We start from the raw sequence: 25556 nt of genomic DNA, 5'->3' as shown, positions 1-25556 counted from the left end.
GATTCTTAAAATTCATCTAAAATTGTCTGCAGTGGTTAAAGTACTTGGAAAAATCAATTGCATAAAAGTGATATTCACCTGAAGGTTGAAGGTTCAATTCTCAGTGTGGTGACCAAAAAATACAATTGCGAATTACTTAGGACCTCTATCCAGTCATGGCTGATGGAACAAGAGCATGCTACCCGCATAAAGTTAAAATAAAGGTTTTCATTCGAAATTCTTTCCAAATTCCCAAGTTCGACAGAAACATTCCAGAGTTTGACAAGATACACTTGAAGAAGGTCGGAGGTTACATTGACCGAATCGTTGTGAAAATCACACTCAAGATGAGAACAGTAGTCCAATGAATCGAAGTAATGAGAAACCTTCATCTCAGTCCGTGCATATATCAGTAATATAATAAGGAAACTATGCCAGTTGACTTTTCCAGAATTTGCTGACTGATGAAATTTAGGCAACTCAGTCAGATTAAAATTTTTACAAAGAAATCGAGTGAAAACCTTACTGTACAGAATAACAGTCACAGGCAATATGAATTGGAACAAATACATTGAGGACATTGCCAAAGCTGCTACAAATAAGATGGGCTCCCTCTACCATGCTGGAAAATTACACCAGAGAGTATCCTGTATCTTTACAAGCCACAATTCTATGTATGGAGTATTGTTGCCACATCCGGGCTGGTGTGTCTACTACTAGTCTTTCACTCTTAGGCTGGTTCCAAAATAAAAAAATTAAAAAAGAGCCTCAAATTTAATAGTTTGTCCCACACTATCAACCAAGCTGCAGCAGCCTGTGCCGCAATGTCGCATCTGTGCCTGTTTTAAAACTACTTTAATAGAATGTGCTTTGATGAACTCATAGCACCTGTACTCCCTCAATGTACATAGTACTAACCCACAAGCAACAAAATTCCACCTGTTAAATTTAAATGTAATATAAACAGACATCTTGCTGTTCAACTTTTTACAAATAGTAGTTCCTTATGTTCAATATTGGGAATATGACTTGTTTAAGTCAAAGTAAAAAAAAAAAAAATGATCTTCAAGTGTTAGAGTAATAGTTAAAAATTTGTAAAAGTTAACATTTGTAAGAGGAACAAGATGTTCACTGTTTTCTATCGTCAGTTGTATACGATTAGTTGAATAAAAGTCATTCTATCCATAGCCGAGAAGATAACTTTTCTTTGACGTAACTGAATATAAAATGTATCTAAACTGATATTATTACTTCATCTTTTCAACCATGTATTATATATTTGTAGATAACCCTCAAATCTTTTGGTGAAAAAAAAAATATATAAAGGCAAAAATTCAATTAGAATCGTGCAAAATTTATAATCATTTTCACTTGAGAAATACTTATCCTAATCGCATGAACTGAGAATCATTGAACAAAGGCAATTTTTTTATTTTTGTTGTCCCAATCTACAGTGTTCCTTTGAAGGGAGTTAGATTTTCACTATATTAACAACTGACTGTATATAGCTCTACGCTTATTGGTGGACCAGTAAATCAAGATAATTAAAAAGTGAATAAAGACTTTTTTTATTTTATTTTATTTTTTTTACAAAATTAAAAATGAATTGAAAATCCATCTTTTTTTTTTTTTAATACATTTAAAAATTAAAAGAAAAATACTTCTAAAAATCCTTCAATTATAAAAATCACTTTGCTTATAAGAGAGCAACTCCTATTACAAATAAGTCAACTTAGCATTAATAGTCCATCCACTTATTTTGAGCCACCCATAAAATAATTATGTCAACCCTACCTAAAATATAAATATGATGACGAACTCTCATCTTGAATGGTAATTAAGTTTGATTGACTTTGTTGAAGGGTAATTTTATGGTTTATTCCTGTTCTATTAATACATTTATAGTAAGCTTTTAGCAAGCAAAACTCACAAAACTTGCTTTAAAAAAAACACTCCAGAAGGAGTGGTCAACATTAACCATTATTTTTTTTCTTCTAAAGGTTTTACAAACTTCCCATACAATTAAGCTCCCATTAAAGGGACCTGTCCACATTATATAAGTCAGCAGAGGTTGGTCTATTTAAATTAAGGATGCTCTTTTTCTTTTTAAATTATGTACTTTTTTTTTCTGAACTTAAAAAAAGACTATTCAATTCAGGATAGCATTCAAGCTCGCATGCTAATATTCTGTCGAATTGTAAGTCTTCCAAATATACGTATCTCCGGTTATAAACGTGGGAAAGTAATCATTTTTATGGTCAAGGATTCTCAATTCATACTATCCGGATAAGTATTTCTCACACGAAAATGATTATAAAGTTTGGAGGGGTTCTATTTTTATTTTTTTCTTTCTATTGTTTTCGAAGATTTAGGGATTATCTACAAGTATATAATGCACAATAAAAGGGTTTATGTCAAATATTTTTACAGTTTATCTTTTTTTAATTACTTTTCAAAATCGATATTAAAAACTCACATCTTTGATATCAGATGAAAAGAAAAAAAAATGACGTAACATTTTTTAATCTTGAGTGCATTCTTCAACTTAAATAGTTATTTCATTTGTTGTGTTTTCAACAACCTTTAGTTTCCTTTGGGGAAAAAAAAAAAGTTAGAAAAACATGAGAATTTTGCAAAAATCTTTCATTAACTTTTAGAAACATAAGGAAATCACCTGTGCTTTCACAACATTCCAATCATAATGCACTCGGAACTAGTTCCCATTCTTTTAAAGCCGTTCAATCCTTGTTTAAAGGTGAAATGCTTCCCAGCACCTTGGAAAACTGTCATCTATCAGATACAGGTCTTCCGCATTTCAGTAAAAACTATTCAGACTTCTGTGCATTATAAGCAAGTTGCTTCAATCCATGATAAATCATAAAATAGTTAATCACCTCAGCAAAAACAACCTATCCAGTGACAAGCAATATGGATTTTGTCTTGCAAGCTCAATAACTGATGTGCTGACTGTAATATCACAGATTCAAAGAATCTATTGACGCGGGAGGAGGAATCGTCATTGATATAGCAATAGCTCTCGATATCTCAAAAGCCTTTGATGGGGTTTGGCAAACATGCATAAACTTTAAAGAACATTAATGATAAAGATCTTTCTGAGTTTCTTTTCTCTGCCTTTCCCACTCAATAACACTTATCTTCGAGTGGCCTTTGAGCCTTCATAAAATGGTGACTAGTTTGAAAAAAAATAAAATAAAAAATTAATATGAAAACCATTTTGCCATCATAATCCCCGGATTTTTTTTTTTTTTTTTTTTTTTTTTTTTCAGTTTCGTCAATGCTGTCTTGATTAGAAACTGCACAAAAATTTTAGGGTTTTCTGTGGATTGTTTTGAAAATTATATGATAGGAAAATCGTTTGCGGGACATGTGTGCTTCTTTATTTTTTCTGATAACAGTCAATTATATTTTCAAAAGGTTCAAGGCTAGTGTTAGATAAAGTCGTTAAAAACGTATCCAAGTACTCAGTCAGAAGAATTAGGCCTGTGTGTGTGTGTGTTTAATGTATCTTGTTTCTGACATTTACCACCCAGAAATTTCAAAGGAAACAAGAAAAGGAAAGGAAAGGAAAACAGAGAAAAACAGAGAGACAAAAACAGAGAAAGAGAGAGAGACAAAAACAGAGAGAGAGAGAGAGACAAAAACAGAGAGAGAGAGAGAGAGACAAAAACAGAGAGAGAGAGAGAGAGACAAAAACAGAGAGAGAGAGAGAGAGACAAAAACAGAGAGAGAGAGAGAGACAAAAACAGAGAGAGAGAGACAAAAACACAGAGAGAGAGAGAGAGACAAAAACACAGAGAGAGAGAGAGACAAAAACACAGAGAGAGAGAGAGACAAAAACAGAGAGAGAGAGAGAGACAAAAACAGAGAGAGAGAGAGAGACAAAAACAGAGAGAGAGAGAGAGAGACAAAAACAGAGAGAGAGAGAGAGACAAAAACAGAGAGAGAGAGAGAGACAAAAACAGAGAGAGAGAGAGAGAGAGACAAAAACAGAGAGAGAGAGAGACAAAAACAGAGAGAGAGAGAGAGAGACAAAAACAGAGAGAGAGAGAGAGACAAAAACAGAGAGAGAGAGAGAGAGACAAAAACAGAGAGAGAGAGAGAGAGACAAAAACAGAGAGAGAGAGAGAGAGACAAAAACAGAGAGAGAGAGAGAGAGACAAAAACAGAGAGAGAGAGAGAGAGACAAAAACAGAGAGAGAGAGAGAGAGACAAAAACAGAGAGAGAGAGAGAGAGACAAAAACAGAGAGAGAGAGAGACAAAAACAGAGAGAGAGAGAGAGAGACAAAAACAGAGAGAGAGAGAGAGAGAGACAAAAACAGAGAGAGAGAGAGAGAGAGACAAAAACAGAGAGAGAGAGAGAGAGACAAAAACAGAGAGAGAGAGAGAGAGACAAAAACAGAGAGAGAGAGAGACAAAAACAGAGAGAGAGAGAGACAAAAACAGAGAGAGAGAGAGACAAAAACAGAGAGAGAGAGAGACAAAAACAGAGAGAGAGAGAGACAAAAACAGAGAGAGAGAGAGACAAAAAGAGAGAGAGAGAGAGACAAAAAGAGAGAGAGAGAGACAAAAAGAGAGAGAGAGAGACAAAAAGAGAGAGAGAGAGACAAAAAGAGAGAGAGAGAGAGAGACAAAGAGAGAGAGAGAGACAAAGAGAGAGAGAGAGACAAAAAGTGAGAGAGAGAGACAAAAAGTGAGAGAGAGAGACAAAAAGTGAGAGAGAGAGACAAAAAGTGAGAGAGAGAGACAAAAAGTGAGAGAGAGAGACAAAAAGTGAGAGAGAGAGACAAAAAGTGAGAGAGAGAGACAAAAAGTGAGAGAGAGAGACAAAAAGTGAGAGAGAGAGACAAAAAGTGAGAGAGAGAGACAAAAAGTGAGAGAGAGAGACAAAAAGTGAGAGAGAGAGACAAAAAGTGAGAGAGAGAGACAAAAAGTGAGAGAGAGAGACAAAAAGTGAGAGAGAGAGACAAAAAGTGAGAGAGAGAGACAAAAAGTGAGAGAGAGAGACAAAAAGTGAGAGAGAGAGACAAAAAGTGAGAGAGAGAGACAAAAAGTGAGAGAGAGAGACAAAAAGTGAGAGAGAGAGACAAAAAGTGAGAGAGAGAGACAAAAAGAGAGAGAGACAAAAAGAGAGAGAGACAAAAAGAGAGAGAGACAAAAAGAGAGAGAGACAAAAAGAGAGAGAGACAAAAAGAGAGAGAGACAAAAAGAGAGAGAGACAAAAAGAGAGAGAGACAAAAAGAGAGAGAGACAAAAAGAGAGAGAGACAAAAAGAGAGAGAGACAAAAAGAGATAGAGACAAAAAGAGAGAGAGAGACAAAAAGAGAGAAACAAAAAGAGAGAGAGACAAAGAGAGAGAGAGACAAAGAGAGAGAGAGACAAAGAGAGAGAGAGACAAAGAGAGAGAGAGACAAAGAGAGAGAGAGACAAAGAGAGAGAGAGAGACAAAGAGAGAGAGAGACAAAAAGAGAGAGAGACAAAAAGAGAGAGAGACAAAAAGAGAGAGAGACAAAAAGAGAGAGAGATACAAAAAGAGAGAGAGAGACAAAAAGAGAGAGAGAGAGACAAAAAGAGAGAGAGAGAGACAAAAAGAGAGAGAGAGACAAAAAGAGAGAGAGAGAGACAAAAAGAGAGAGAGAGAGACAAAAAGAGAGAGAGAGAGACAAAAAGAGAGAGAGAGAGACAAAAAGAGAGAGAGAGAGACAAAAAGAGAGAGAGAGAGACAAAAAGAGAGAGAGAGAGACAAAGAGAGAGAGAGAGACAAAAAGAGAGAGAGAGACAAAAAGAGAGAGAGAGACAAAAAGAGAGACAAAAAGAGAGAGAGAGACAAAAAGAGAGAGAGAGACAAAAAGAGAGAGAGAGACAAAAAGAGAGAGAGAGACAAAAAGAGAGAGAGAGACAAAAAGAGAGAGAGAGACAAAAAGAGAGAGAGAGACAAAAAGAGAGAGAGAGACAAAAAGAGAGAGAGAGACAAAAAGAGAGAGAGAGACAAAAAGAGAGAGAGAGACAAAAAGAGAGAGAGAGACAAAAAGAGAGAGAGAGACAAAAAGAGAGAGAGAGACAAAAAGAGAGAGAGAGACAAAAAGAGACAGAGAGACAAAAAGAGACAGAGAGACAAAAAGAGAGAGAGAGACAAAAAGAGAGAGAGAGACAAAAAGAGAGAGAGACAAAAAGAGAGAGAGAGACAAAAAGAGAGAGAGAGACAAAAAGAGAGAGAGAAAAAAAAAGAAGGATTGAGCTTCAAAACAATATCGATCTTATGAAAATTGGTCGTCTGTCGAAAGTTTTAGGCAGACATACAAACATACATTTAAACAGACAGGTGAGATCTATATTATAGACTAGCGGGGAGGGGGGTACCGAGCGTGGCCGGGTGTTTGTAGGTGTGTTTTTGGGGGGGAGGGGGGTGATCAAAACAACCCGGTTTTAAAAATAAAAAAACGTTGGCCGCGTGTTTTAATAGGAAAGTGGGCTTGAACCCCGAACCTTTCATGTGGAGGTGGAAATGAAATGGAAAAAAAACACTGGAACTTAACCATCTCAGCCACAAGAGAAGAGGAATGAAAATCATCTTAATTTAACGTTTATAAAATGAAATTAATAGGTACGAAAAACTTAAGTAGCGTGATGTTTGACCTTGAAACACCATGCGGCTGCAAACCAGTTTTCGCTTGTTCTATACTGAAAAGCGAAAGAACCATGTGGCGATCAAAATATCTGGAAAATATAGCGCGTGAAAGTCGGGCAAATTAAATACACATGCAATCCTCGTTCTTAAGGCGTAGATATTATCTTTTTATTTATTTTTTTTCATAGGCATTACCACTTATCAAGGCCAAGAGGCCACTCGGGGATAAGGGTTAAAGAGCGTCCAGTAGAAATTGGACAATATAGTAATTGTTAGTCATGGAAATTCTGTAAATTTGTTAACAAGTGGAACTGCACATCAAGAACTTATTTAGGTTAAACTTGAAGACAACCATATTGTAGTCAGCTGGAAAGCAGGAAAACAGAATTCCACAGGCGTGCAGTTCTAAGAAAAAAGCTTTGTTCATGGAATCTACGTTTAGGTTTAGGCACAGATAATGGGTGGAATTATTGATAGTGTTTTCAGCTAGACGAGTGTTTCTTGTGAAAGTTTGGCGAGGGGACCATAGACTGAAGCTCAATCGAACACTTTCCATGAAAATGACGATACAGCAGAGACAAACTCGGAGCATCTCTTCTGTGAGATAGAGGTTGTAGGGAAGAGAAAAGGATATCTCCTATAAGGCTACGAAGTCTATTTTGAACTCTATCAAGGCAGGACAAGTTCCTGCACAGATGTGGCAACAGTACTCCATTCTTGGACGTACCTGGTTCTTATATAGATAGAGAATTGCATCAGCAGTGAGATATCTACTGGATCAATAGAAGGATCTCACCATTTTTCTAGTAGCCTTGGCAACAGATTTGATGTACATGTTCCATTTCAGATCAGGAGTAACGGTCAAGCCCAGAAGCTTGTCAAAACTTGAGGCCTCTTCAAGACGAGAGCCATTCATTTGAATTGATATCAGATATGGATCAGTGTTGATGATGTAAAGATAGGAGCTTGGTTTTAGATGCATTAAAAGTAACCAACCACTCCTTTCCCCATTGTACTACGTGCTCAAGATCAGAGGAGAGACAACTGGAGAGAACTTGGTCATTTACTGTCTTAGATGTGCTACCATAGATGGTAGTGTCATCAGCATAGATGTCTACAAATGATGTAAGGATGTGATTTGGAAGATCATTAATGTAGATCAGGAAAAGAGTTGGGCCCAGGATGGACCCCTGAGGGACTCTAGCATTAATACTGTGAGCTTCTGACTTCTGCTCATCAACTACTACTCTCATGAACCTATCAGAGAGAAAGGATTTAATAATTGAGAAGACATTTCCAGCTATACCATAGCTGGAGATCTTGTGAAGTAAACCTTTTATGCCATACCCTATCAAAGGCCTCAGATATGCCAAGAGTAATTGCCCTAGAAAGGTTGCCTCCGTCGAGAGATTCGCTAATCCTATGAGATATAACTGTAAGCACATCTGCTGTAAATCTAGCAGAACGGAAACCATATTGAGTGTCACTAAGAAGGTTATTTTTGCTGAGATGGTGGATTACTTCTATATTTAACACAGATTCTAGCAACTTACTCATGATGCATAGGAGACTTATTGGCCTGTACTGAGAGGGGGATGAGCGATCACCTGAATTCTTAAATACAGGGCATACAGATGAGATTTTCAGGGGTGATGGGAAGCAATTCTCCTTAAGACAACATTTAAACAGTTTTGTAAGTATGGGCGCTAGTTCTGGTTGAAGTTTTTTTGAGTACTATAATTGGAATACCGTCAGGGCCGGTTGCTTTATTGGAATCAAGGATTTTGATTAGCTTGGCAACATCACGGACAGATATATGTATATCACGTAGTGTTTTCTGATACAGGAGAAAATATTGGGGGCTGGCGACCTTGGTCGCAAAGGGTAGAATTAGCTGCAAAGTTCTTGGCAAAGAGTTTGGCTTTGTCTGATGCTGGTTATAATAGTTGCTGACAGTCCTGAAAGCGGCTTTAGTTTCCATACATCTATTACGTTGGAAGCAGTGGAAAAAGTGATTTCTGTACGCAATGGCAGCAGCACATTCTGGAGAGAACCATGGCTGGCTGTTAGGATTTTGCTGGAACTTTTTCGAGGGTGTGAAACGGTCTATACCTACAGTTAACCATTCCGTCAGGTTTGATACTATAGAAGACATCCTTTTTAAACATGGAACACAGAGGTAGATCTGATATAAATGTACGGAAGCTATCCCAGTCAGCCATAGTGTATTGATATACTGTACAATGGAGAGGTACGTCTGGGGACTTATTACATTTCATAATTATCTTAACTTATACAACAGAGTGGTCGGAAGATTCTAGAGGAGATAGAACAGAAACTGAACATAGTTCAGGGCAAATTGTGAGAAAAAGGTCTAGTAGGCTTGCATACTGGCCGTCATTGTCAGGCACACGTGTGGGTTCATGAACAATCTGAATGAGGTCATAAGCAATGGAGAAATCATGACAGAACCTCCCCTCATCATCGGTCTTGTTTGAGTGGGTCAACCATTCACGTTGTGAACATTGAAGTCTCCACATACGTGAATGTTAGCTGAAGGATAAGCAGATAGGACATGGTCAATTTTCTCAGATATGCTTTTAAAATCATTTCTTTCTGATAGGTTCATAGAGTAGTAGTTGAAAGGCAAAAATCAGAAGCTCACAGTATTAATGCTGGAGTCCCTCAGGGGTCCATCCTGGGCCCAACTCTTTTCCTGATCTACATTAATGATCTTCCAAATCACATCCTTACATCATTTGTAGACATTTCTGCTGATGACACTACCATTTATGGTAGCACATCTAAGACAGTAAATGACCAAGTTCTCTCCAATTGTCTCTCCTCTGATCTTGAGCACGTAGTACAATGGGGAAAGGAGTGGTTGGTTACTTTTAATGCATCTAAAACCAAGCTCCTATCTTTACATCATCAACACTCTGATCCACATCCGATATCAATTCAAATGAATGGCTCTCGTCTTGAGGAGGCCTCAAGTTTTGACAAGCTTCTGGGCTTGACCGTTACTCCTGATCTGAAATGGAACATGTACATCAAATCTGTTGCCAAGGCTACTAGAAAAATGGTGAGATCCTTCTATTGATCCAGTAGATATCTCACTGCTGATGCAATTCTCTATCTATATAAGAACCAGGTACGTCCAAGAATGGAGTACTGTTACCACATCTGTGCAGGAACTTGTCCTGCCTTGATAGAGTTCAAAATAGACTTCATAGCCTCGTAGGAGATGTCCTTTTCTCTTCCCTTCAACCTCTCTCACAGAAGAGATGCTCAGAGTTTGTCTCTGCTATATCGTTATTTTCATGGAAAGTGTTCGACTGAGCTTCAATCTATGCCCCCCCTCGCCAAACTTTCACAAGAAACACTTGTCTAGCTGTAAACACTATCAATAATTTCCCCCACTCTTTATCTGTGCCTAAACCTAAACGTAGATTCCATGAACAACGCTTCTTTCTTAGAACTGCACGCCTGTGGAATTGTCTTCCGTTTTCCTGCTTTCCAGCTGACTGTCTTCAAGTCTAACGTAAACAAGTTCTTGATGAGCCGTTCCATATAAGTTAACAAATTTACCGAATTGATTACTATATTGTCCAATTTCTGCTGTACACTCTTTAACCCTTATCCTCGAGTGGCCTCTTGGCCTTGATAATGTGGTGATGCCTGTGTAAAAAAAAAAAGATAGTAACTCCGCTGTTGTGGGGGTGATAGAGAGTAAATATAAACGCAGTAGTGTGAGTTAGTGCAACCCGGAAGCACATTGGGTAAGTTAGGATCTTCTCTGGAGATGTCCCTACCACTTGGAAAGCCATCTTTAATATAGGCACATATTCCATGCCCATGGCGATCTTGGGGGTCAGATTTAGAAGTTAAGTTAGAGTACCTTTAATTACAAACTCATCTAGGGAAATAGTCTGTCCAATGCCAGTTTCGCTTAAAAATAAAATGTTTGGTTTAGTCTCCTGTAATTATGTTTCAACCTCTGGAAGGTAAGAACGTAGACCCCTGATGTTGGAGAAGGAGACATGGTAGTGGGGGTCTACGTTGGAAGTTGGAGATCCGGGTTTAATCGTGTATTTTTTCTTGAAACTTGTCATGATGGAATTTTGGAATTTGTGGACTAGGTCGTTAGACTTGCTTAGAGCAGGACAGAGAGGGGAAACTAAGAGAGAAAAAGAAACGAAGAAAATTTTTTTTTCATTTAGACGTGATATAAAAAGTTTTCAGAAAAACGAGCCGAGCGAGAAGGCCGACGAAAAAAACCTTTTGCAGACATACACAAAAAGTGAATATACATACATTTTCGCTTTATATATATATATATATATATATATATATATATATATATATATAGAGAGAGAGAGAGAGAGAGAGAGAGAGAGAGAGATAGAGAGAGAGACCGTTATAAAGTAAAATTACATTCACTACATTTTTTTTATATAACTTTACTGTACAAATAGGTTGGGGCAAAAATAATGTAATTTTTTTTTTTACGTGTATAGATATATATATATACATATATATATATATATATATCTGATAAACATTTTTGCACCTACCTAATAGAAAAGAGAAGGGGGTAATAGATGAGAGAAAAAAGATGATAGATAAGAGGGGTAGAGAGAGGAGAAAATGTGGTTGAGGAACAGAGAGAGGAGAAAGGTTGAAAAAATATATCAAAATAGAAACTAAATGTAAATAGAGCAACGAAAAATGTTGGTTCCATCGTAGGTTATGGAAGTGGTTTACCTTGTGAGACTCTTTGTAAACACCGTATGTCAATTCATGTTGCCATATAGCCAGGCAGGACAGATAACTGAAGACCAATGTAAAAACAGGAAAACATAACCATCCCATATCTCTTTCAAATGCAAAGCAAATTATTAAACGTCAGCAAAATAAATTACACCAGATAAGTAAACAAAACAAAAAAAATTAAAAAACTTTTATACTGTATTTTCCAGGAATAAATACAAACTTAGATCTACTCTTGAATACCACAGTTTTTCTTTAATTGTTTAAAAAATTAAAATTGTCATATTCGATTTAACATCGATTTTACATACTGACATGTGTTGAATGGCTTTTAGAAATTGACATAAACTAATCTATCTCTGCCCAAGTCTTTATTTACTCTCCCTTTTTCTCGTCCATTTTTTATCACCGCCTCTCATCAATATCTATAAAAACTAAGTTGAACCTTGGCCTTCCCCTATGAACTGGACCTGCTATTAAAACTTGTTTTTCCTAGGCCGGTCATGACGATGGTCTGTCTTAGTTTATTATATTTTTGGTTAAAGGGTGAGATCCCTCACTGCCCCACGGGCCGGCATCTGTCTAGGCTGGCAGTGGTCGGCTGGCATTAGGCAGCGGGCCAATACAGCCCCTTACTGGCACTTCCAAAATCGGAGAAGCCCAGACCTACATTGCGACCGTCCTTAAGTGTTTTACACCTACTGACCCAATAACTCCCACTGATTCTCACCCACATGACCCAACATTACACTGTTGTATCATTTCATTGTGTTGACAGTGTATTAATTTTAAATCGGTTAAAATGTCCAAAAGTTCAACTTAAAGTTTGTATAGATATTTGAACTATTGAACTCATTTTTCTGAAATTTGGTATGAGGGTGTTCAATAAGTAATGCCCCAGACCCACTTCCACTTGTCTGATGTAGTTGAAACTTTGCATGTGCAATAAGTTATATCTCTATAGTTTATGTGACAAATTACAGCTCTAAAATAATTGCGGTTTCTGATTTACAGGTACTTAAACAGAGTCAGGTATAAAATGGAGCCTGTTGAGTGTTGAGCAGTGATGACTAGGGACTGACAGTGGCTAAGTGGTTAACAACACAGACTGAAAACCTAGATGTGCCAAGTTCAAATCAAGTTCATTCCACATAAACTAATATCAAACCCACACTTGACGACCTTAGTCTAATCTAGGAGGGAGGCCAATAAAATTTTGTTAAAAACCATATGAAAGATGATTAAAGTTAGCTGAAATTTCAAAACAAAGTCAATCCCAGACTATCTGACTTTTGGATATATATTTTTTCTGGAAAGAATGATCAACATATTTTATTCAGGTGAGAAAGAGAGATGGAAGGTGTTTGAGGAGAAGGAAGTTTTTGAGTTTGTTTTGAAAAAGTCACAATATTCTTGCCAATTTCTTATGCAAACTTAAGTTTCATCTCATTAGTTGTTTAATAACAAAAGTCAAAATCAAGTTAGGCCAATCAAAAGTTCCACTTGAAATTCCCAAGTATGACTGAAACATGAAGCAAATGCACAGAAGTTGAAAGTGTGTGAAAATAACTAAAATCAATAGTTTGATGTCTATAAATCTGTTTTTGTACTTGTTTTTTACATTAACAATTTCAAGTTTTAATGAAAAGAAAAATATGTAAAATCTCCAACGAAAATCCATCTGTGGAAAGCTGTCCATAGACAAAGTTTATAAATATACTAGTAGGATAACGAAGCATTATTAGGATGGGGGGGGCATATTTCTATTAAAACTTTTATCTTTTTATCTTTCCCCCTCTTCTCAGTTCTGTCCTTGTCTCTGACCAGCTGGTCTTAATTTTTGAACACATGCACACAGACAACTTGGTTTTATAGATTCCTTAAAGAATAAGTTGACATAAAGGAATTCAGTTCTTTAGTTCATAGCATGGCTGGTAAAACGCCCCACCAACGAAATATATGCTACTTTAGAGTCAAAGAATGAATATATTTTTCTAAATTTGAGATATTTATCTGGGGCAATGCTAATCAAGAAAATATTAACATTAATTAACCCTTATCCTCGAGTGGCCTTTGGGCCTTAATAAGTGGCGACTTTAAAGTAATTTAAAAAAAAAAAAACGTGGGGTAGTGTTTTATTGTATTTGACTTTTAGCCGGACATACAAACATACACACAGCCAACTATATTTTAGATAACCTCTCTAGATTTTTCCGATATTACCTACATCAACTATTAAGCTTAAAATTCTCATCAGCAATATTAATTTGCTACAATGCTCGCAACAATAAAACAAGACTATATCTCAAGTGGTGGTGTATATTCCTCAATAAATGTATGAAAAGAATATTTTGTAACATTCAAGTTTTAGCATTTTTGCATTGTTCTCTTTGCAATGAATTTATACTTGAATGCCTATTGAAACATGAAATTTGACCTTTGAATACACAACTTTCCTATGGAGGTCTTTATTTATTTATTTTTTAGGTTACAAACGAAAGATAAAGACTACATATTTTGTGTAAAATATTTTCCTCATCTACATATATAAAAGCGAAAATGTGTGTATGTATGTAGGTATGTGTTCGCTTTTTGAGTATGTCTACAAAAGGCTTTTTTCGCTGTGATTCTCGGTTGGCTCGCTCCTTCTTAAAACTTTTTATATGCTGTCTAAATAATAATATCTACGACTAAGGAACTCTGGTCGCCAGCTATCTTTAATTTACCTGACTTTTACAAGCTATTTTCGAGATATTTTTTGATCGCCGCATAGCGGAGAAAACACAAACTGGCTTCCAGCGCAAAACTAGGTCAAACATCACATGACTTTACATTCTCGCACCTGTTAATTTCGCTTTATAAACGTCAACTTAACACACTTATCAATTCATCTATTCCCGTGGGCGAGATGGTTAGGTCGCAGGGTTTTTTTTCCATTTCTTTTCCACCTCTGCGTCAAAGGTTCGGGGTTCAAGCCTACCTTTCTACTAAAACTTTTGTTTTTCTTTTACACCTCCAAACACCTGGCCAACTTTTTTTTTTTTTTTTTTTTTTAAAAAAAACGGGATTGTTTTGATCTAACTCCCCACCCCAACACACACACACACCTCCAAACACCCGGGCAACGCCGGATACTCCCCACTAGTCTATATATATAAAAGCGAAAATGTGTGCGTGTTTGTATGTCATGCAATAACTTTCAACACAGGCCACGGATTTTCACGAGTTCGGTATCATTTTGGAGCTCGACATCTTGGACGACAAATATCGAAAAATTGGCCTAAAGCATTCATTCCTTCATCCTTGACGGCTCTTTTTACAGGGAGGGGTGAAAAAAAAAAAAAATGGTATCTTCATGACAAGATGGCTTTACGCATGGGTCAATACGCGCAAAAGACGTACATTGAATTAGTTTTAAATGTTATAAAAGCCGACCTACTTTCATCCACGCATCTATAGCGCGATGGGGTAAGTGACCGCGTCGTTATCTAAAGATTTCAGGTTCGATCCCAGTTATCAGATATACATTTTTTTATGATTTTTAAACATTTAATATTGAAACGAGGTTATTTATACCAATTTTTTTCTGCTTTTCGTTGTTTTTTTTTTGTTGTTTTTTTTTTCCTATTTTTGGGTTTTTGTTTATCCGATTGTTTTAAAGTTTTACGTCCGTTCGCTGTTTTATTTGTTTTGTTTTTTCCAATTTTTTTAAAAAGTTTAAACAGGGTTATTAATTCGCTTATTCTTTGCCCCCCCCCCCTACATACACACCTCGAAACACCCGGGCAACACTGTCCTTTTTTGGGGGAGGGGGTTTGTTTTTCCGATTTTTTTTACGTTCGTTGGCTGTTTTTTTTGTTTGGGTTTTTCCGATTTTTTAAGAAGTTCTTTACCCCCCCCTACACACACACACACACCTCCAAACACCCGGGCAACGCCAGGTACCCCCGCTAGTGTATATAATACATATAAAGTTGGTTGAATTTTTTAAGAGATCTAAATAGCAATGCATCTCACAAATCGATATTTGATTCTGTATAGCCAGTGAAATGCAAATAATTTTCAGTGTTTTTAGATACGAAATTCCAATTGATTTCATTCATTACATATATCTGCTTTAATAAATTTTTGTCAGTAATAGAAACTGATGATGATTATTCAAGTTTGGGAACAGGATTTCATTTTTTGTTTTTCATTTTTTCTGGCTCATTGTTTTGGTAGTTGGTCTAGTGATTGGTTAGAGATCCAGAAGCAAATATAAATATATTTTTGATTAAAACTTTTAGTAATCCTGTAATTATGAAAATGAATACTTTATACAATATGGGAAAAATAAGGTTCGTATGAAACTTTCACACATCCTTACATTATCAGGCAGAGGTATGCAGTCTAACTTACATTTTCTTTCTCATACACTGATTCTAAATATATATATATATATATATATATATATATATATATATATATATATACACACACACACACACACAAAGCATGCACGTATGTCTTATGAAAAATATATATATATACAATATACTGTTATAAAATACAGCTTCACTGAGAACAGACACTCATTTTAATGCTCATCTAAAAAAAAAAAAAAGATCCAGTTTTATTTACTTTACAAGTATTCAATTACTGATATATATATATATATATATATATATATATATATATATATATTAGTTCTTTGCATATGTTCTTTTATTTTTATACTAGCAGGATATTCAGCAGTGCTATACATATGAATATACATAAATACATACCCCAGTGAAGCAGCATATTATAAAAGTATTAACAGCTCTAATATTGCACTATCGAGCTATTTAAATGAACTTTGCGTTATTAACATTTGAATACGAAATCTGAACACTTATTCCAATGGTATAAATATATATCAGATAACTGAAGAGAACTCCAAAACCAGTGCATTAATTCTGAAATTTGGTAAACAGATTCTCCACATCTGGATAACAGTTTACATTTTTTGATAATTGAGTTGACATCAATTAGATTACTCTGGTATCGTCTGCTGAAGAAAACGTAAATAAAGCAAATAAACATTACTGTTAAGATCACATGAAATTCTGAAGAACGTATCACATTTCTAATATTAACACTTGGTGACATTTGCTTGAACTTGAAACAAGTCGCATAATGCACCACGATTGCCAAATTTTTTTTTTAACTGAATTTGCTTTTTTTTCTAATTTCCTATTAAGTTGACAAGTTCTTGCAGAATTTTTAATTTGGATTTCAAATGTATTTTCAAATAAGTTTTCCTTTACCTTATAAAACATTTTAAAGAGTTTTTTTTCTCCATCTAATTGTTTGAATTACAATCATTTTAAAACAATTGTTTTTTCAGAACGTTGAATGCGAAATGGGTGGAAAAAAAAAAAAAAAAAAAAAAAAAAGCAAGTTTACAATTTTCTTATTTCAATTCAAGTTAGGCTGAAAAGCAGCTGAAACAGCTCGCGATATCAACAAAGCGTTTGGCCCAGGAACCACAACTGAACACATAGCACAATGGTGGTTTAAGAAACTTCATGGTGACAACGAGTCTTAAAGATGATGAGCATAGTCGTCAGCCATTGGATGTTGACTACAATCAATTAAGAGCCTTACGCAACGCCAATCCACACACAATTGTTCAAAAACTTGCTTCTGAATTAGATGTAATGTATATGACGAATGAGAGAGTGAAAAGATAAAATTGGATAAATGAGTGCCAATCAAAAGAAACACTGTTACGAAGTGTCATCTTCCTTACGCAACAAGAACGACCCGTTTCTCGACTAGGTTGTGACTTGCGATGAAAAGTGGGTTCTTTACGACAACTGGTGATGCTCAGTTATTCGACACCAACAAGGCTCTACGACACTTCCCAAAGCCAGAGTTGCAACAAAAGGTCATGCTGACTGTTTAGTGGTCTACGACCGGTCTCGTCCATTAGTTTTTTTTAATGTAGGCGAAACAATTATGCCTGGAAAGTACTGTCCACAAATGGATAAAATGCATCAGAAACTTTAACACCCGGCATTGGTCAACAAAAAAGGGTCAATTCTCCTCCACAACAATGTCTCATCGCACATTGCTAAACCGACCCTGCAGAACTTGAATGAATCGAGCTAGAAAACTACTTCATCTGCCATACTCTCCAAACCTCTCACCCATCGACTACCACTTTTTCAAGCATTTCGATAACTTTCTGCATGAGATATACTTCAAAACCCTAAGCAATATCAAAAACACCTTCAGCAACTTCACCAGAACGCAGAATTTTTACGTTACTGGCATAAATACATCCGTTTTACGTTGGCAAAAGTGTGTTGATTCTGATGGTGCTTATTTTAATCAATAAATTTTTGTTTGAGCCGAGATATGTTCATCTGAATTTAAAAGTTAAAAATCACAAGAACTTACTTTATTGTCAACCTGATATTTAAAAATATAACAAAGCAGAAATTCTTGATTTAAATTTCTTCTATGAGAGTCCTTCCAAAAGTAAAGCCTATTTTTTTCTTTCTACTCAAAAAGTTGAAGAGCTACAAAGACGGAAGTGGTACCATTTAAACATGCGATCCTTTGTGCTCCAGAATTTATTTTTCTACATAGTCATTACCATTCTCAATACATTTTTACCAGGAATTCAATGACGTATCTCTGCTTCCAATGCAGGTTCAGGACAGTGGTTGCTTTCTTAGAGTCTCACACCATCAATATGTGCAAGAAAGAGATGAAACTTTCAGGTCATGAATGCATAATTCAGTCATCATAACAATGCAATTTGCAATTCCCTCTGATCAATTTGAGCAGAAGGAAAAATAGGAAGCACTACTTTTGGAAGAGCCTTCATAACTTGATATATAAAAATATTTGGACGCATGTGTAGATTAGTGTTATAATGGCATGTCGAAAGTAATATAAATACGAAAAATTACAAAAATTATTCCGTAGATGTGCTAGATGTATTTTAACAAAAAAATAATTCCGTAGATGTGCTAGATGTATTTTAACAAAAAAATTATTCCGTAGATGTGCTAGATGTATTTTAACAAAAAAATTATTCCGTAGATGTGCTAGATGTATTTTAACAAAAAAATTATTCCGTAGATGTGCTAGATGTATTTTAACAAAAAAATTATTCCGTAGATGTGCTAGATGTATTTTAACAAAAAAATTATTCCGTAGATGTGCTAGATGTATTTTAACAAAAAAATTATTCCGTAGATGTGCTAGATGTATTTTAACAAAAAAATTATTCCGTAGATGTGCTAGATGTATTTTAACAAAAAAATTATTCCGTAGATGTGCTAGATGTATTTTAACAAAAAAATTATTCCGTAGATGTGCTAGATGTATTTTAACAAAAAAATTATTCCGTAGATGTGCTAGAAGTATTTTAACAAAAAAATTATTCCGTAGATGTGCTAGATGTATTTTAACAAAAAAATTATTCCGTAGATGTGCTAGATGTATTTTATCAAAAAAATTATTCCGTAGATGTGCTAGATGTATTTTAACAAAAAAATTATTCCGTAGATGTGCTAGAAGTATTTTAACAAAAAAATTATTCCGTAGATGTGCTAGAAGTATTTTATCAAAAAAATTATTCCGTAGATGTGCTAGATGTATTTTAACAAAAAAATTATTCCGTAGATGTGCTAGAAGTATTTTAACAAAAAAATTATTCCGTAGATGTGCTAGATGTATTTTATCAAAAAAATTATTCCGTAGATGTGCTAGATGTATTTTATCAAAAAAATAATCATCCACAATTACATTCGGACATTTGTTTAAAAATGGCAAACCCTGAATTCAAGAGAGATAAGTCAGTTTTTCAAACTGAATTGGTTGCACAACTTTTCCACATGAAAGCATAGGCATATAGCATGGACATCTTTGTCAAATCTCCAGTTGTGATCATTAATAAATGCCACCTTACCACAACGGTAAATAAAACTCACACCAGAGTATCCTGCAAAGCCAGCATTCACCTATGCATGGAGTATTGTTGCTAGGTCTCTGCTGGTACATCTACTGCATCAGTCCATATGTGGTTGGGTGACCCGGTCCAAAGAAGAGTCTCCAATCTAATAGATCCCGCACTATCAACCAAGCTCCAACCTCAGTCTCATCGCTGCAATGTTGCATCTCTGTGCCTATTTTACAAGTATTTTAATGGAATGTGCTCTGATGAGCTCATCTCACTGCTCTATTGTAGAGGTTCCCTTAAACAGACTTCGGAATCCCCTTCCTGTTACCTGATATGCAGAAATTTAAATGTAATGTAGACCAACACCTTGTTAATCTTTCCTTGGCATGGTCCTAAATAGTAGCCCTTACATCCAAGTGGCAACATGCCTTGTTTGGGGTAAATGCGAGTTAATAAAAGATACACAGAAATAGTTTACTTTTTACTTCATTTGTTTCAAAGTCCGATCAAGTCAAAGATGAAAATTGGGATGGAGATTTTCACAACACTAAAGTCTTTGCGTTCTGGAAACACAATCTTGCAATCAGCATTTCCCCTTAATTCACTTTGTATACACTGAACTCAAAAGATATCTATGTTATCGTATCTTAAAGAAAATACTAAGAGTGTTTTTGGATTTCTTTTTGGTTTTAGTGACTAGAGACACACCTCGAACAACTGTTGAGATAAAAATAAAATATAAGGATTCTTATCTTCTCTCACATAGTGTATTTATGTATGTGTGTATGTGTGGGTGTGTGTGTGTTGTGTGTTTTAATTAAGCATCTAAACTTCCTTAATGAACCAACCATAACCATTGCCAGATGACCCTTCCAGATAAGACGGACCCCAGATATGCAGAGAGAAAAAAGGGGAGAGAGAGAAGGCACCTGCCTTCTACTTACTTGGATACTGATATTTACTTGAAATTCTAGACAAGATTGGACAAAAAATAAAGTTGGCACCATATTAAGAAAATAGGTTCATGTTTTTACAAGCTGGCATGTGGTTGGGTCGCTTTTAGAAATTGACTTTCAAACTAACCCATCTTGAACCATGCACATCTAAATGTATCCGTGACTGCTGCTGCTTATTCGATTTCATTCGTAAATTCATAAACTGTGACATATCTTGTAAGACATTCTTCCTGCATGGTAAAAGTAATGTCTCTTTATATTATTACTAGCGAGGGGGGGTGTACCCGGCGTTGCCCGGGTGTTTGGAGGTGTGTGTGGTCACCCTGGTGTTTGTGTCAGGGGGTGGGGGTTAAAATTTAAAAAAAAAAAAAAGTTCTGGTAGGTAAGTATGAAGGCTCGAACCCGAACCCTTGAGGCAAAGTTGGAAATTAACGTGGAGAGAGAGGAAGAAAAAAAAAAAAAAAAAAAAAAAAAAACGTGCGACGTTAACCACTGGGCCACCACGAAATACTAACGGAAACACGTTTGAATTTATTTAAGTATTTAGAATTGGTAGGTGCCCGTTTTAATGACTTAATGAGGTCAACTTTGACTGTGGGGTAGTATTTTATTTACTGCGGGAACGCTTTTTTATTTATTTATTTTTTTTTTGTTTCCCCAAGATGTTGGGGAAAAACCAGCTTTCCATTGTCCAAATTGAATAGCAATTGTCTGATATAAGGAGAAACTCCACATTGATCAAAGCTGATTGCTTTTGGACATTTCTGGCGATCGCGACCGAACGAAAAAATACCGTCAGAATTAGTTCCGGTTTTATTATACAAAAAAGCCTAATCCACATGCGGCGAGCGAAAAACGTTGAATATTTATCTTTTCAAAGTCAAGCAAATTAAATAGATAGGCGACCCTCATTGTTAACCTATAGATATTATCATTTAGACGCGATATAAAAAGTTTTAAGAAGAAGTGAGTCGACCGATCGCTTCTCGGAAAGAAGCCTTTCTCGGACATACACAAAAAGCGAACATACATATATACACACATTTTCGCTTTTATATTTATTGCTTGCTAATCTTAAACCGTCCAACGTTGCCTGGTCGTAAATTACATGTAAATATTACATTTTAATTCATGTAGAATTCTTATTTATTATAAAAAGAAATATCGTATGTATTAAAAGTAACGTTAAATTCATTAAAAAAGTAAAAAACGAGAAACAAAACTCAAGACAGTAAGTCAAGCACAATAACCATTAGGTTAGCTTGACATACCTTTAAAAAAGTGTTTTCAAAAAAGCTTATACTTAACATAAGGAAATTATGTTTCACGACCGCATATGCGCAGTCGTGAAACAGTTGACAATCATAAAAGTCCAATCATCTACCATGTACCAATTTTTCAATTTTGACCTGTTAGCATCTCTTTTTCCGGCTAAAAACTGATTAAAAAGTTTTCCACATGTCTGAACATTCTATAAACCAAATTTCAAATCTGAAGATCAAAAATTCATTGAGTATATCGGTTGAGAAGTGTCCTCACACACACACATTCTCACTTTCATAGATATATAGATAAGTATTAGTGCTTATTATTCTTAGCCTTGATAAGATTTAAAAAAAAAAAAAAAAAAAAATTTTTTTTAAAAAGTAAAATATTTTTCCATCTAATTTTCATATGTGTTTGTGGTGTGTACATAGACATGCATGCAAATTAGATAGCCAGTCTTTCTTTAAATGCTCATGGAGAAATTAAGAAAAATTTGAGTGGTTGAATCAACATAGAGTGAGAGGGAACAAAAGAAATAGATAGTCAAAAAAGAATGATTTGTTCAGTTTATTAGAAATTATGGCTCGTTAGAAAAATTAAAACAATTATTTTTAACATAACTCAACCCCAGAACTGTAGTATATTTTATCAAATATTTTGTGTTATTTGAGTATAGAGGGAACAAGCCTTAAAGAAACCAATGTTGATCAACTTACATTTAATATAACAGATTTGATTAAATAATGTGGACGAGTTTGTTTACATATTTTGGTAGACTTTCCTAAACGAGATTTGGATAAGAAAACGTTAAAAATGAAACGACTCTAACATATAGATGTATAGTTGAACATGTGTAGATGTAACAGGTTTAGTCGATTTACTCCTGCCAAGTTCAATTTCTTTTATTCAATTTTGGCCCCTTAGCAGCTATTTCTAAAGGCTAAAGATCGAATCGAATTTGTTCCACATGTCTGAATCCCCTATATATCAAGTTTCTAGTCTGTAGATAAAAATTGAGAGAGGAGTATGGTAGAGATCGTTCTGGACACAGAGGCAAGGTCTAACACACACACGTGTGTTAGAACTTTCTCATCCTAAATGCTATGTAATTATGCACAATGTAGAAACTATGCATAAATAAAACTGAGCGTAATAATTAAATGAAACCAATTATCCAATAAGAAACCATAAAAAATGAATTAATGAAATTCGTTTTTCAAAGGAATATGCAAATTAGTTAACCTTCATGAAATCGCTCTGATATATATAACCGAGTATATTAAGAAATCAGTTTTAACAATTTTTTAAATAGAAAAATTAGGCTTTTAATATCAATGCGACGATAGATAGAATCAAGTCAGAAGTTGAGAAGCAGTCAAAAATGTAACATAAATTTCAAACTTTTTTAGAAAACTTTTTTCGAGGTCAAAGCCTCATGAAATATTACAATAAACAACATACAAATTTTATTATGATACTTTGTTGTTGAAGGTCATAGAATATGAAGTCAAAGCGTTCAAAATAAAATTCTTTATAACTATGTGACATTTTCTGCGTCATAATAGCGCATTGTGTGTGGTGATGGTGATGGTTGTGAATCTAATTTTCCCTTTTACCAATGTGAAATCAAATCTTAGTTACTTTGCGGAAAAGCAAGAACTCTAAACCAGGTCCTGTCAAACTGTTGAATTTGGGGGCTTGAGGGAAGCATAAACAAGATAAAGTCACTTTCAAAGATAAGATAAAACAAATTAATTGATCAATAAATAAATTAAAAGAAAATTAAAAACCGTCATTAAAAGAAAATTCCATGGAATGATTTTCAATATAAGATTTCTGCTTTGAAATAATAGTTTTACAATCATTTACAAAATTAACTTCATTAAATCTAACTGCTTCCAAATGGAATATGTGTATTTAATTAGTAACCCAGGAATTTAAACCTAGCTGACTTATTTTTTATGGGCTTTTTTTCACAGTGTAGTATCTGTTCTGGTGCCACACTTCACCTTTTTTGTTCTCGGGCAATGGAGGAGGGCTCCTTCATGACTGAGACAATTTTTATTTTTGTTCCTATCCAGAGTGCCTCTTTTTTGGGCAGCTGGATTTTTCCCCCACAGTAAAAACTGACCTTGTGTCTAACTTTGCCCTCTTATGGAGGCAAGTAAATAGGAACAATAGTATTGGGGAAGGGTAAAGCAAACAAAATGCAGAAATAAATGTAAGAGCATATATATATATATATATATATATATATATATACAATATTAGTCCTCGCGCGAAAGAGCAGGACACAAAATGTTTTGAATAACAAAGACTTTCGCTGGCGAGGACTACTATTGAGCATAACCCGTTATACAGTCCTTTGGAAATTTTCATCTATTTTTCTCGTTATCTACTGAATATTTTTAATGAAACCTATATGAAATATGTTCCTTATTAAATTGTAAAGATTTTCTATTCTGAAAGAAGTTTTAAAAAATTTAAGCTAAAAGTTATTTTAAAGTTTTTGTTTAAAAAATTCAGATTTTCTCATTATTCAGAAATGTATGACAAAGAGGGAGTTGCAAAAAAGTTGTGGTGTGAGGAGAAATACAAACTGAAACAGAATATTCAGACCTGTAATAATACAAAGAGGTGGGTGCAAAAATGAGTTGTGGTGTGAGAAGAAATACAAACTGAAATAGAGAGTAGGAGAGTTTTTATAAATACATGCAAAACCACATTCATTTTTTTTAAATCCAAATTAATAAATTAAAGAAAATATAATCTTAAAAAGATACGATACAAGTTAGAAAAGCATTTCATCCCAGGCATGAAAATTGTTAAACAAAATTTATTTATCTTCAAGGTGCACTTTTATACATTTTACAAAGTAAGGTATAAAAATGTAATACCTTACTTTGTAAAATTTATAAAAGTGCACTTTGAAGATAAATAAATTTCAAATTGAATCTTGTACCTTTATTTTTAAAGCCTATAGTAAAAACATTTTGTTTAACAATTTCCATGCCTTGGATGAAATGCTTTTCTAACTTGTGTGTGTGTGTGTATATATATATATATCATAGCTATATAATCAAATCAACTTATATGGTCTAATATTTCGCCTTTGTTTTCTGAGGAAGTCTTAACAGTATACAAAACATTAAAGCACCACTATATGAATTAATGTGATTCTTTTTCATAAATCCATTTCGTTCCTTTATCTCTTATATAGTTTATGAAAACAAAATTATGATCCTTTTAGAAGAAATAATGTCGGCGCAAATTAAAATAATTAATAAAGACCCCAGTGATATTAACTAATCAGGAATATAATTTTATTGTTAAATGTTTAACTCTTGTTTTAATCAGATATAGACAATTTTATATTGAGTGTAGATTCGTAAAATATCCGGTTGACAAAGAAAATTGAAGAAAAAATAACATCATGGTGGGTAAAAAAAAAAAAAGTTGGAGAATAATAAAAGACGCATTTTTTGCTGTTCATCGGACATCATTAAGCATTATTGATGCATTCAAATGAATAGTTACATCACAACGATAAAAGATTGAATGAGGGGGAAAAAGATGATCACGATTTCATGATACAAAAGCCAGAAAAGCAGTTTTTGTTTTCAAGAAAAAATTAAAAAAATAAATTAAAAAAAAGAAAAAGAAAAAGAAATGATTTCCTGCCGGATGTGAAGCAGTAACAAATGTTTTACGCATCCATGAATTTTACACAAAAGAAGGCATCCACAAATGTACGAATTGGAATACTAAATAGAATGGATCTGCTGGTTTTACAATACAAATATTAGGGACTTTTAAAGATCTTTACAATCTAACAGAAAATCTTATCTATAAGATTTTCTGTTAGATTGTAAAGAGAGAATCTCATATATATATATATATATATATATATATATATATATATATATATATATATGAGATTTTCTCTTTACAATCTAACAAAGATTTTCTGTTAGATTGTAAAGATCTTTAAAAGTC

The 25556-nt window shown here is 34.5% G+C and overlaps 1 protein-coding gene across 2 annotated transcripts in view; it reads right to left on the bottom strand.

Moving 5' to 3' along the window:
* Positions 1-25556, bottom strand: part of LOC145277483 (uncharacterized) — a 138569-nt gene that overhangs the window by 70749 nt on the left and 42264 nt on the right. The window contains exon 1 of one of the 2 annotated variants that reach the window (XM_080128861.1): positions 11394-11469. The exons of the other annotated variant lie outside the window; for it this stretch is intronic. The gene's annotated coding sequence lies outside the window, so the exon portion shown is untranslated. Of the gene's footprint in view, positions 1-11393; positions 11470-25556 lie in introns of those variants that run through there. 2 annotated transcript variants of the gene reach the window in all.

This window comes from Euprymna scolopes, chromosome 6 (genome assembly GCF_053919585.1).
Source record: "Euprymna scolopes isolate OS-2025 chromosome 6, ASM5391958v1, whole genome shotgun sequence".
Lineage (NCBI taxonomy): Eukaryota > Metazoa > Mollusca > Cephalopoda > Sepiida > Sepiolidae > Euprymna > Euprymna scolopes.
This window is presented reverse-complemented; position numbering and strand designations above follow the sequence as displayed.